General features: G+C 60.0%; 1 pseudogene; it reads right to left on the reverse strand.

Annotated features, from left to right (window-relative positions):
• LOC137318231 (cap-specific mRNA (nucleoside-2'-O-)-methyltransferase 1-like) overlaps positions 1 to 10,000 on the reverse strand; it is a 66,159-nt pseudogene that overhangs the window by 48,556 nt on the left and 7,603 nt on the right.

The following is a 10,000-nucleotide window of genomic DNA, read 5'->3' on the forward strand; positions in this document are numbered from 1 at the left end:
GAGTCACACAGAGAGCGAGCGAGAGTCACACAGAGAGCGAGCGAGAGTCACACAGAGAGCGAGCGAGAGTCACACAGAGAGCGAGCGAGAGTCACACAGAGAGCGAGCGAGAGTCACACAGAGAGCGAGCGAGAGTCACACAGAGAGCGAGCGAGAGTCAGACAGAGAGCGAGCGAGAGTCAGACAGAGAGCGAGAGAGAGCGAGAGGGAGACAGAGAGCGAGAGAGAGAGTCACAGAGAGCGAGAGAGAGCGAGAGTCATAGAGAGCGAGAGCGAGAGTCAGACAGAGAGCGAGCGAGAGCGAGAGTCACACAGAGCGAGCGAGAGTCAGACAGAGAGCGAGCGAGAGTCATACAGAGAGCGAGCGAGAGCGAGAGTCACACAGAGAGCGAGAGAGAGCGAGAGTCACACAGAGAGCGAGAGTCACAGAGAGCAAGAGAGAGCGAGAGTCACACAGAGAGCGAGCGAGAGCGAGAGTCACACAGAGAGCGAGCGAGAGCGAGAGTCACACAGAGAGCGAGAGAGAGCGAGAGTCACACAGAGAGCGAGAGAGAGAGAGAGTCACACAGAGAGAGAGCGAGAGTCATACAGAGAGAGAGCGAGAGTCACACAGAGAGCGAGAGCGAGAGTCATACAGAGAGCGAGCGAGAGTCATACAGAGAAAGCGAGAGTCACACAGAGAGCGAGAGAGAGCGAGAGTCACACAGAGAGCGAGAGTCACACAGAGAGAGAGCGAGAGTCATACAGAGAGAGAGCGAGAGTCATACAGAGAGCGAGAGCGAGTCATACAGAGAGAGAGCGAGAGTCATACAGAGAGAGCGAGAGTCATACAGAGAGAGAGCGAGAGTCATACAGAGAGCGAGAGCGAGTCATACAGAGAGCGAGAGAGAGTCATACAGAGAGCGAGCGAGAGTCAGACAGAGAGCGAGAGAGAGTCATACAGAGAGCGAGAGAGAGTCATACAGAGAGCGAGAGAGAGTCATACAGAGAGCGAGAGAGAGTCATACAGAGAGCGAGAGAGAGTCATACAGAGAGCGAGCGAGTGCGAGAGAGAGACATACATCGAGAGAGAGAGACATACATCGAGAGAGAGCGACATACATAGAGAGAGCGACATACATAGAGAGAGAGAGAGAGCGAGAGAGAGACATACATACAAAGAGAGAGACATACATACAGAGAGAGCGAGAGAGAGACATACATACAGAGAGAGAGAGAGAGAGAGAGAGACATACATACAGAGAGAGAGAGATACATACAGAGAGCGAGAGAGAGAGACATACATAGAGAGAGAGACATACAGAGAGCGAGCGAGAGTCAGACAGAGAGCGAGAGAGAGTCATACAGAGAGCGAGAGCGAGTCATACAGAGAGCGAGAGAGAGTCATACAGAGAGCGAGCGAGAGTCATACAGAGAGCGAGAGAGAGTCATACAGAGAGCGAGAGAGAGTCATACAGAGAGCGAGAGAGAGTCATACAGAGAGCGAGAGAGAGTCATACAGAGAGCGAGCGAGTGCGAGAGAGAGACATACATCGAGAGAGAGCGACATACATAGAGAGAGCGACATACATAGAGAGAGAGAGAGAGCGAGAGAGAGACATACATACAAAGAGAGAGACATACATACAGAGAGAGCGAGAGAGAGACATACATACAGAGAGAGAGAGAGAGAGAGAGAGACATACATACAGAGAGAGAGAGATACATACAGAGAGCGAGAGAGAGAGACATACATAGAGAGAGAGACATACATACAGAGAGAGAGAGAGACATACGTAGAGAGAGAGAGACATACATACATACAGAGAGAGAGACACATACATACAGAGAGAGACATACATAGAGAGAGAGAGAGACACATACATACAGAGAGAGAGAGAGACATACACAGAGAGAGAGAGAGAGAGAGAGACATACATACAGAGAGAGAGAGAGACATACATACAGAGAGAGAGAGACATACATACAGAGAGAGAGAGAGACATACATCGAGAGCGAGAGAGAGACATACATACAGAGAGCGAGAGAGAGAGAGACACACATACATAGAGAGAGAGAGACACATACATAGAGAGAGAGAGAGAGAGAGACATACATACAGAGAGAGAGAGAGACATACATACAGAGAGAGAGAGACATACATACAGAGAGAGTGAGAGAGAGACATACATACAGAGAGAGAGAGAGACATACGTAGAGAGAGAGACATACATACATACAGAGAGAGAGAGAGACATACATACAGAGAGAGAGAGACACATACATACAGAGAGAGAGAGAGAGACAGACATAGAGAGAGAGAGAGAGAGACACATACATACAGAGAGAGAGAGACATACATACAGAGAGAGAGAGAGAGACATACATACAGAGAGAGCGAGAGAGAGACATACATACAGAGAGAGAGAGAGACATACAGAGAGAGAGAGAGAGAGACACATACATACAGAGAGAGAGAGACATACATACAGAGAGAGAGAGAGAGAGAGAGAGAGAGACATACATACAGAGAGAGAGAGAGAGAGAGACATACATACAGAGAGAGAGAGAGAGAGACATACATACAGAGAGAGAGAGAGAGACATACGTAGAGAGAGAGACATACATACATACAGAGAGAGAGAGAGAGACATACGTAGAGAGAGAGACATACATACATACAGAGAGAGAGAGAGACATACATAGAGAGAGACACATACATACAGAGAGAGAGAGAGACATACATAGAGAGAGACACATACATACAGAGAGAGAGAGAGACATACATACAGAGAGAGAGAGAGACATACATACATAGAGAGAGAGAGAGACATACATAGAGAGAGACACATACATACAGAGAGAGAGAGAGACATACATACAGAGAGAGAGAGAGAGAGACATACATAGAGTGAGAGAGAGACATACATAGAGAGAGAGAGAGAGAGAGAGAGAGACATACGTACAGAGAGAGACATACATAGAGAGAGAGAGAGAGAGACACATACATAGAGAGACATGCATAGAGAGAGAGAGATACATAGAGAGAGAAAGCGACATACATAGCGAGAGAGACATACATAGAGAGAGAGCGCGAGAGAGCGACATACATCGAGAGCGAGAGAGAGACATACATACAGAGAGCGAGAGAGAGAGACACATACATAGAGAGAGAGAGACATACATAGAGAGAGAGAGACACACATACATCGAGAGAGAGAGAGAGACACATACATACAGAGAGAGAGAGACACATACATAGAGAGAGAGAGAGAGACACATACATAGAGAGAGAGAGAGAGAGACACATACATACAGAGAGAGAGAGAGAGAGACATACATACAGAGAGAGCGACATACATAGAGAGAGAGAGCGACATACATAGAGAGAGAGAGAGACATCCATACAGAGAGAGAGAGCGAGAGAGAGACATACATACAGAGAGAGAGCGAGACATACAGAGAGAGAGCGAGACATACAGAGAGAGAGCGAGAGAGAGACAGACATACAGAGAGAGAGAGACAGACATACAGAGAGAGACATACGTAGAGAGAGAGAGAGACATACATAGAGAGAGAGAGAGAGACACATACATAGAGAGAGAGAGACAGACATACATACAGAGAGAGAGACAGACATACATAGAGAGAGAGAGAGAGAGAGAGACACATACATACAGAGAGAGAGAGAGAGACATACATAGAGAGAGAGAGTGACATACATAGAGAGAGAGAGAGAGACACATACATAGAGAGAGAGAGAGACATACATACAGAGAGAGAGAGAGACATACATACAGAGAGAGAGAGAGAGAGAGAGAGACATACATAGAGAGAGAGAGAGAGAGAGAGACACATACATACAGAGAGAGAGAGAGAGAGAGAGAGAGAGAGACACATACATAGAGAGAGAGAGAGAGACATACATAGAGAGAGAGAGAGAGAGAGAGACATACAGAGAGAGAGAGAGACATACATCGAGAGCGAGAGAGAGAGAGAGACATACATACAGAGAGAGAGAGAGAGAGAGAGCGCGCGCCCTGCTGTCAGGCTGAGTGCAACAAACTGCTCTGATACGCTGGGATTCGAGTCGGTCCTGACCCTGACTTACCGTAATACGGTTCAAATAACTCGCTCGATGCAGCGTAGAAATCCTCCATTTTGAAGTCGTTGGGCCCTTTCAGTGTCATTCCGAACCCCTTGGCGTGCCACCTCCTCCGCCACAGCACGTACTCGGAGAAACCGCCCGGGCCCGCACACACATCGGCGAAGTACAGCAGCTCCCCGTCCTTATCCCGAATCAGCGGCTTCTGTGGGGCACAGTTGGCAGGGGGTCAGTGCCACATTCACCCATCCCAGAGCGAGCAGGAGGGGCGGGGGGCAGTGCCACATTCACCCATCCCAGAGCGAGCAGGAGGGGCGGGGGCAGGGCGGGGGCAGGGCGGGGGTCAGTGCCACATTCACCCATTCCAGAGCGAGCAGGAGGGGCGGGGGGCAGTGCCACATTCACCCATCCCAGAGCGAGCAGGAGGGGCGGGGGCAGGGCGGGGGCGGGGGTCAGTGCCACATTCACCCATTCCAGAGCGAGCAGGAGGGGCGGGGGGCAGTGCCACATTCACCCATCCCAGAGCGAGCAGGAGGGGCGAGGCGGGGGCGGGGGTCAGTGCCACATTCACCCATCCCAGAGCGAGCAGGAGGGGCGGGGGCGGGGGCGGGGCCGGGCCGGGGGTCAGTGCCACATTCACCCATCCCAGAGTGAGCAGGAGGGGCGGGGGCGGGGGCGGGGGTCAGTGCCACATTCACCCATCCCAGAGCGAGCAGGAGGGGCGGGGGCAGGGCGGGGGGCGGGGGTCAGTGCCACATTCACCCATTCCAGAGCGAGCAGGAGGGGCGGGGGGCAGTGCCACATTCACCCATCCCAGAGCGAGCAGGAGGGGCGGGGGCGGGGCCGGGGCGTGGCGGGGGTCAGTGCCACATTCACCCATCCCAGAGCGAGCAGGAGGGGCGGGGGCGGGGGGCGGGGGTCAGTGCCACATTCACCCATCCCAGAGCGAGCAGGAGGGGCGGGGGCGGGGGCGGGGCGGGGGGCGGCGTGGGGGTCAGTGCCACATTCACCCATCCCAGAGCGAGCAGGAGGGGCGGGGGCGGGGGCGGGGGTCAGTGCCACATTCACCCATCCCAGAGCGAGCAGGAGGGGCGGGGGCGGGGCGGGGGCGGGGGCGGGGGTCAGTGCCACATTCACCCATCCCAGAGCGAGCAGGAGGGGCGGGGGCGGGGCAGAGCGTGGTGGGGGCGGGGGCGGGGGTCAGTGCCACATTCACCCATCCCAGAGTGAGCAGGAGGGGCGGGGCGGGGGCGGGGGCGGGGGTCAGTGCCACATTCACCCATTCCAGAGCGAGCAGGAGGGGCGGGGGGCAGTGCCACATTCACCCATCCCAGAGCGAGCAGGAGGGGCGGGGGCAGGGCGGGGGCGGGGGTCAGTGCCACATTCACCCATTCCAGAGCGAGCAGGAGGGGCGGGGGGCAGTGCCACATTCACCCATCCCAGAGCGAGCAGGAGGGGCGGGGGCGGGGGCGGGGGTCAGTGCCACATTCACCCATCCCAGAGCGAGCAGGAGGGGCGGGGGCGGGGCGGGGGCGGGGGTCAGTGCCACATTCACCCATCCCAGAGCGAGCAGGAGGGGCGGGGGCGGGGCAGAGCGTGGTGGGGGCGGGGGCGGGGGCGGGGGTCAGTGCCACATTCACCCATCCCAGAGTGAGCAGGAGGGGCGGGGCGGGGGCGGGGGCGGGGGTCAGTGCCACATTCACCCATCCCAGAGCGAGCAGGAGGGGCAGGGGCGGGGGCGGGGGCGGGGGCGGGGGTCAGTGCCACATTCACCCATCCCAGAGCGAGCAGGAGGGGCAGGGGCGGGGGCGGGGGTCAGTGCCACATTCACCCATCCCAGAGTGAGCAGGAGGGGCGGGGGGCGGGGCGGGGGCAGGGCGGGGGCGGGGGGTGGGGGTCAGTGCCACATTCACCCATTCCAGAGCGAGCAGGAGGGGCGGGGGCGGGGGCGGGGCCGGGGCGGGGGTCAGTGCCACATTCACCCATCCCAGAGCGAGCAGGAGGGGCGGGGGCGGGGGTCAGTGCCACATTCACCCATCTCAGAGCGAGCAGGAGGGGCGGGGCAGGGCGGGGGCGGGGGTCAGTGCCACATTCACCCATCTCAGAGCGAGCAGGAGGGGCGGGGCGGGGGCGGGGGTCAGTGCCACATTCACCCATCCCAGAGCGAGCAGGAGGGCGGGGGCGGGGCGGGGGCGGGGGTCAGTGCCACATTCACCCATCCCAGAGCGAGCAGGAGGGGCGGGGGCGGGGCGGGGGGCGGGGGTCAGTGCCACATTCACCCATCCCAGAGCGAGCAGGAGGGGCGGGGGCGGGGGCGGGGCCGGGGCGGGGGTCAGTGCCACATTCACCCATCCCAGAGCGAGCAGGAGGGGCGGGGGCGGGGCGGGGCGGGGGTCAGTGCCACATTCACCCATCCCAGAGCGAGCAGGAGGGGCGGGGGCGGGGGCGGGGGCGGGGGGTCAGTGCCACATTCACCCATCCCAGAGCGAGCAGGAGGGGCGGGGGCGGGGCGGGGGCGGGGGTCAGTGCCACATTCACCCATCCCAGAGCGAGCAGGAGGGGCGGGGGCGGGGGCGGGGTCAGTGCCACATTCACCCATCCCAGAGCGAGCAGGAGGGGCGGGGGCGGGGGCGGGGGCGGGGGTCAGTGCCACATTCACCCATCCAGAGTGAGCAGGAGGGGCGGGGCGGGGCGGGGGCAGGGCGGGGGCGGGGGGTGGGGGTCAGTGCCACATTCACCCATTCCAGAGCGAGCAGGAGGGGCGGGGGCGGGGGCGGGGCCGGGGCGGGGGTCAGTGCCACATTCACCCATCCCAGAGCGAGCAGGAGGGCGGGGGCGGGGGTCAGTGCCACATTCACCCATCTCAGAGCGAGCAGGAGGGGCGGGGCAGGGCGGGGGCGGGGGCGGGGGTCAGTGCCACATTCACCCATCTCAGAGCGAGCAGGAGGGGCGGGGCGGGGGCGGGGGCGGGGGTCAGTGTCACATTCACCCATCCCAGAGCGAGCAGGAGGGCGGGGCGGGGGGCGGGGGGCGGGGGTCAGTGCCACATTCACCCATCCCAGAGCGAGCAGGAGGGGCGGGGGCGGGGCGGGGGCGGGGGTCAGTGCCACATTCACCCATCCCAGAGCGAGCAGGAGGGGCGGGCAGGGCGGGGGCGGGGGCGGGGGTCAGTGCCACATTCACCCATCTCAGAGCGAGCAGGAGGGGCGGGGCGGGGGCGGGGGGCGGGGGTCAGTGTCACATTCACCCATCCCAGAGCGAGCAGGAGGGGCGGGCGGGGGCGGGGGGGCGGGGGTCAGTGCCACATTCACCCATCCCAGAGCGAGCAGGAGGGGCGGGGGCGGGGGCGGGGCGGGGCGGGGGTCAGTGCCACATTCACCCATCCCAGAGCGAGCAGGAGGGGCGGGGCGGGGGCGGGGGCGGGGCGGGGGCGGGGGTCAGTGCCACATTCACCCATCCCAGAGCGAGCAGGAGGGGCGGGGGCGGGGGCGGGGCCGGGGCGGGGGTCAGTGCCACATTCACCCATCCCAGAGCGAGCAGGAGGGGCGGGGCGGGGGCGGGGGCGGGGTCAGTGCCACATTCACCCATCCCAGAGCGAGCAGGAGGGGCGGGGGGCGGGGGCGGGGGGCGGGGGTCAGTGCCACATTCACCCATCCCAGAGCGAGCAGGAGGGGCGGGGGCGGGGGCGGGGGCGGGGGTCAGTGCCACATTCACCCATCCCAGAGCGAGCAGGAGGGGCGGGGGCGGGGGTCAGTGCCACATTCACCCATCCCAGAGCGAGCAGGAGGGGCGGGGGCGGGGGCGGGGGCGAGGCGGGGGTCAGTGCCACATTCACCCATCCCAGAGCGAGCAGGAGGGGCGGGGGCGGGGGCAGGGCGGGGGCAGGGCGGGGGTCAGTGCCACATTCACCCATCCCAGAGCGAGCAGGAGGGGCGGGGGCGGGGGCAGGGCGGGGGCGGGGGTCAGTGCCACATTCACCCATCCCAGAGCGAGAGGGGCGGGGGCAGAGGCGGAGCCGGGGGGGGCCGGAGCCGGGGGGGGGGCCGGAGCCGGGGGGGGGCCGGAGCCGGGGGGGGCCGGGTGGGAGCCGGAACCAGAGTCGGGGGGGGAGGGGATGGTATCGGTGTCGGGGGGTCGGGCTGTGACAGTGAGACACTTTGTGAACACGCGGTGTGTGGCAGCAGTGGTGCTCACAATTGTGGCCGTGCAGTTGCATGGTAACAGGTGCACACTCACCCCACTGCTGTCCCGTGGGTTTTGTGAACATCCCGTCGAACACATGGTCCATGTTGGCCATTTTCATTGCGGCTCTGAAACAAAAGGGATGGTTAGAGAGAGAGAGAGAGAGAGAGAGAGAGAGAGGGAGAGAGAGAGGGAGAGAGAGAGAGAGAGAGAGGGAGAGAGAGAGGAGAGAGATAGGAGAGAGAGACAGAGAGAGAGAGATAGGAGAGAGAGAGAGAGAGAGAGAGAGATAGGAGAGAGAGAGATAGGAGAGAGAGACAGAGAGAGAGAGATAGGAGAGAGAGAGAGAGAGAGAGAGAGAGATAGGAGAGAGAGATAGGAGAGAGAGACAGAGAGAGAGAGATAGGAGAGAGAGATAGGAGAGAGAGACAGAGAGAGAGAGATAGGAGAGAGAGACAGAGAGAGAGAGAGAGATAGGAGAGAGAGATAGGAGAGAGAGACAGAGAGAGAGAGATAGAGAGAGAGATAGGAGAGAGAGACAGAGAGAGAGAGATAGGAGAGAGAGAAGAGAGAGAGAGAGAGACAGATAGGAGAGAGAGACAGATAGGAGAGACAGACAGATAGGAGAGAGAGACAGATAGGAGAGAGAGACAGATAGGAGAGAGAGACAGATAGGAGAGAGAGACAGATAGGAGAGACAGACAGATAGGAGAGACAGACAGATAGGAGAGAGAGACAGATAGGAGAGACAGACAGATAGGAGAGACAGACAGATAGGAGAGACAGACAGATGCAGTGAGAGAGAGAGAGACAGAGAGACAGACAGAGAGAGAGAGACACAGACAGTGAGAGAGAGCGAGAGCGCGAGAGAGAGAGAGAGCGAGAGAGCGAGAGAGCGAGAGAGCGAGAGAGCGAGAGAGAGAGAGAGAGCGAGAGAGCGAGAGAGAGAGAGAGCGGAGAGCGCGAGAGAGAGAGAGCGAGAGAGAGAGAGAGAGAGAGAGCGAGAGCGCAGAGAGAGAGAGAGCGAGAGAGAGAGAGAGAGAGAGCGAGAGCGCGAGAGAGAGAGCGAGAGAGAGCGCGAGCGAGAGAGAGCACGAGCGAGAGAGAGCACGAGCGAGAGAGAGCACGAGCGAGAGAGACAGACAGCGCGAGCGAGCGAGAGACAGACAACGCGAGCGAGAGAGACAGACAGCGCGAGCGAGAGAGACAGACAGCGCGAGCGAGAGAGACAGACAGCGCGAGCGAGAGAGACAGACAGCGCGAGCGAGAGAGACAGACAGCGCGAGCGAGAGAGACAGACAGCGCGAGCGAGAGAGACAGACAGCGCGAGCGAGAGAGACAGACAGCGCGAGCGAGAGAGACAGACAGCGCGAGCGAGACAGACAGACAGACAGCGCGAGCGAGGACAGACAGACAGACAGCGCGAGCGAGACAGACAGACAGCTGCGAGCGAGAGAGAGACAGACAGAGCGAGCGAGAGACAGACAGCGCGAGCGAGAGAGAGACAGACAGAGCGAGAGAGAGACAGACAGCGCGAGCGAGAGAGAGAGAGACAGACAGCGCGAGCGAGAGACAGACAGACAGACAGCGCGAGCGAGAGAGAGACAGACAGACAGCGCGAGCGAGAGAGAGACAGACAGCGCGAGCGAGAGAGACAGACAGACAGCGCGAGCGAGAGAGACAGACAGACAGACAGCGCGAGCGAGAGAGAGACAGACAGCGCGAGCGAGAGAC

Source organism: Heptranchias perlo, unplaced genomic scaffold (genome assembly GCF_035084215.1).
Source record: "Heptranchias perlo isolate sHepPer1 unplaced genomic scaffold, sHepPer1.hap1 HAP1_SCAFFOLD_669, whole genome shotgun sequence".
Taxonomy (NCBI): domain Eukaryota; kingdom Metazoa; phylum Chordata; class Chondrichthyes; order Hexanchiformes; family Hexanchidae; genus Heptranchias; species Heptranchias perlo.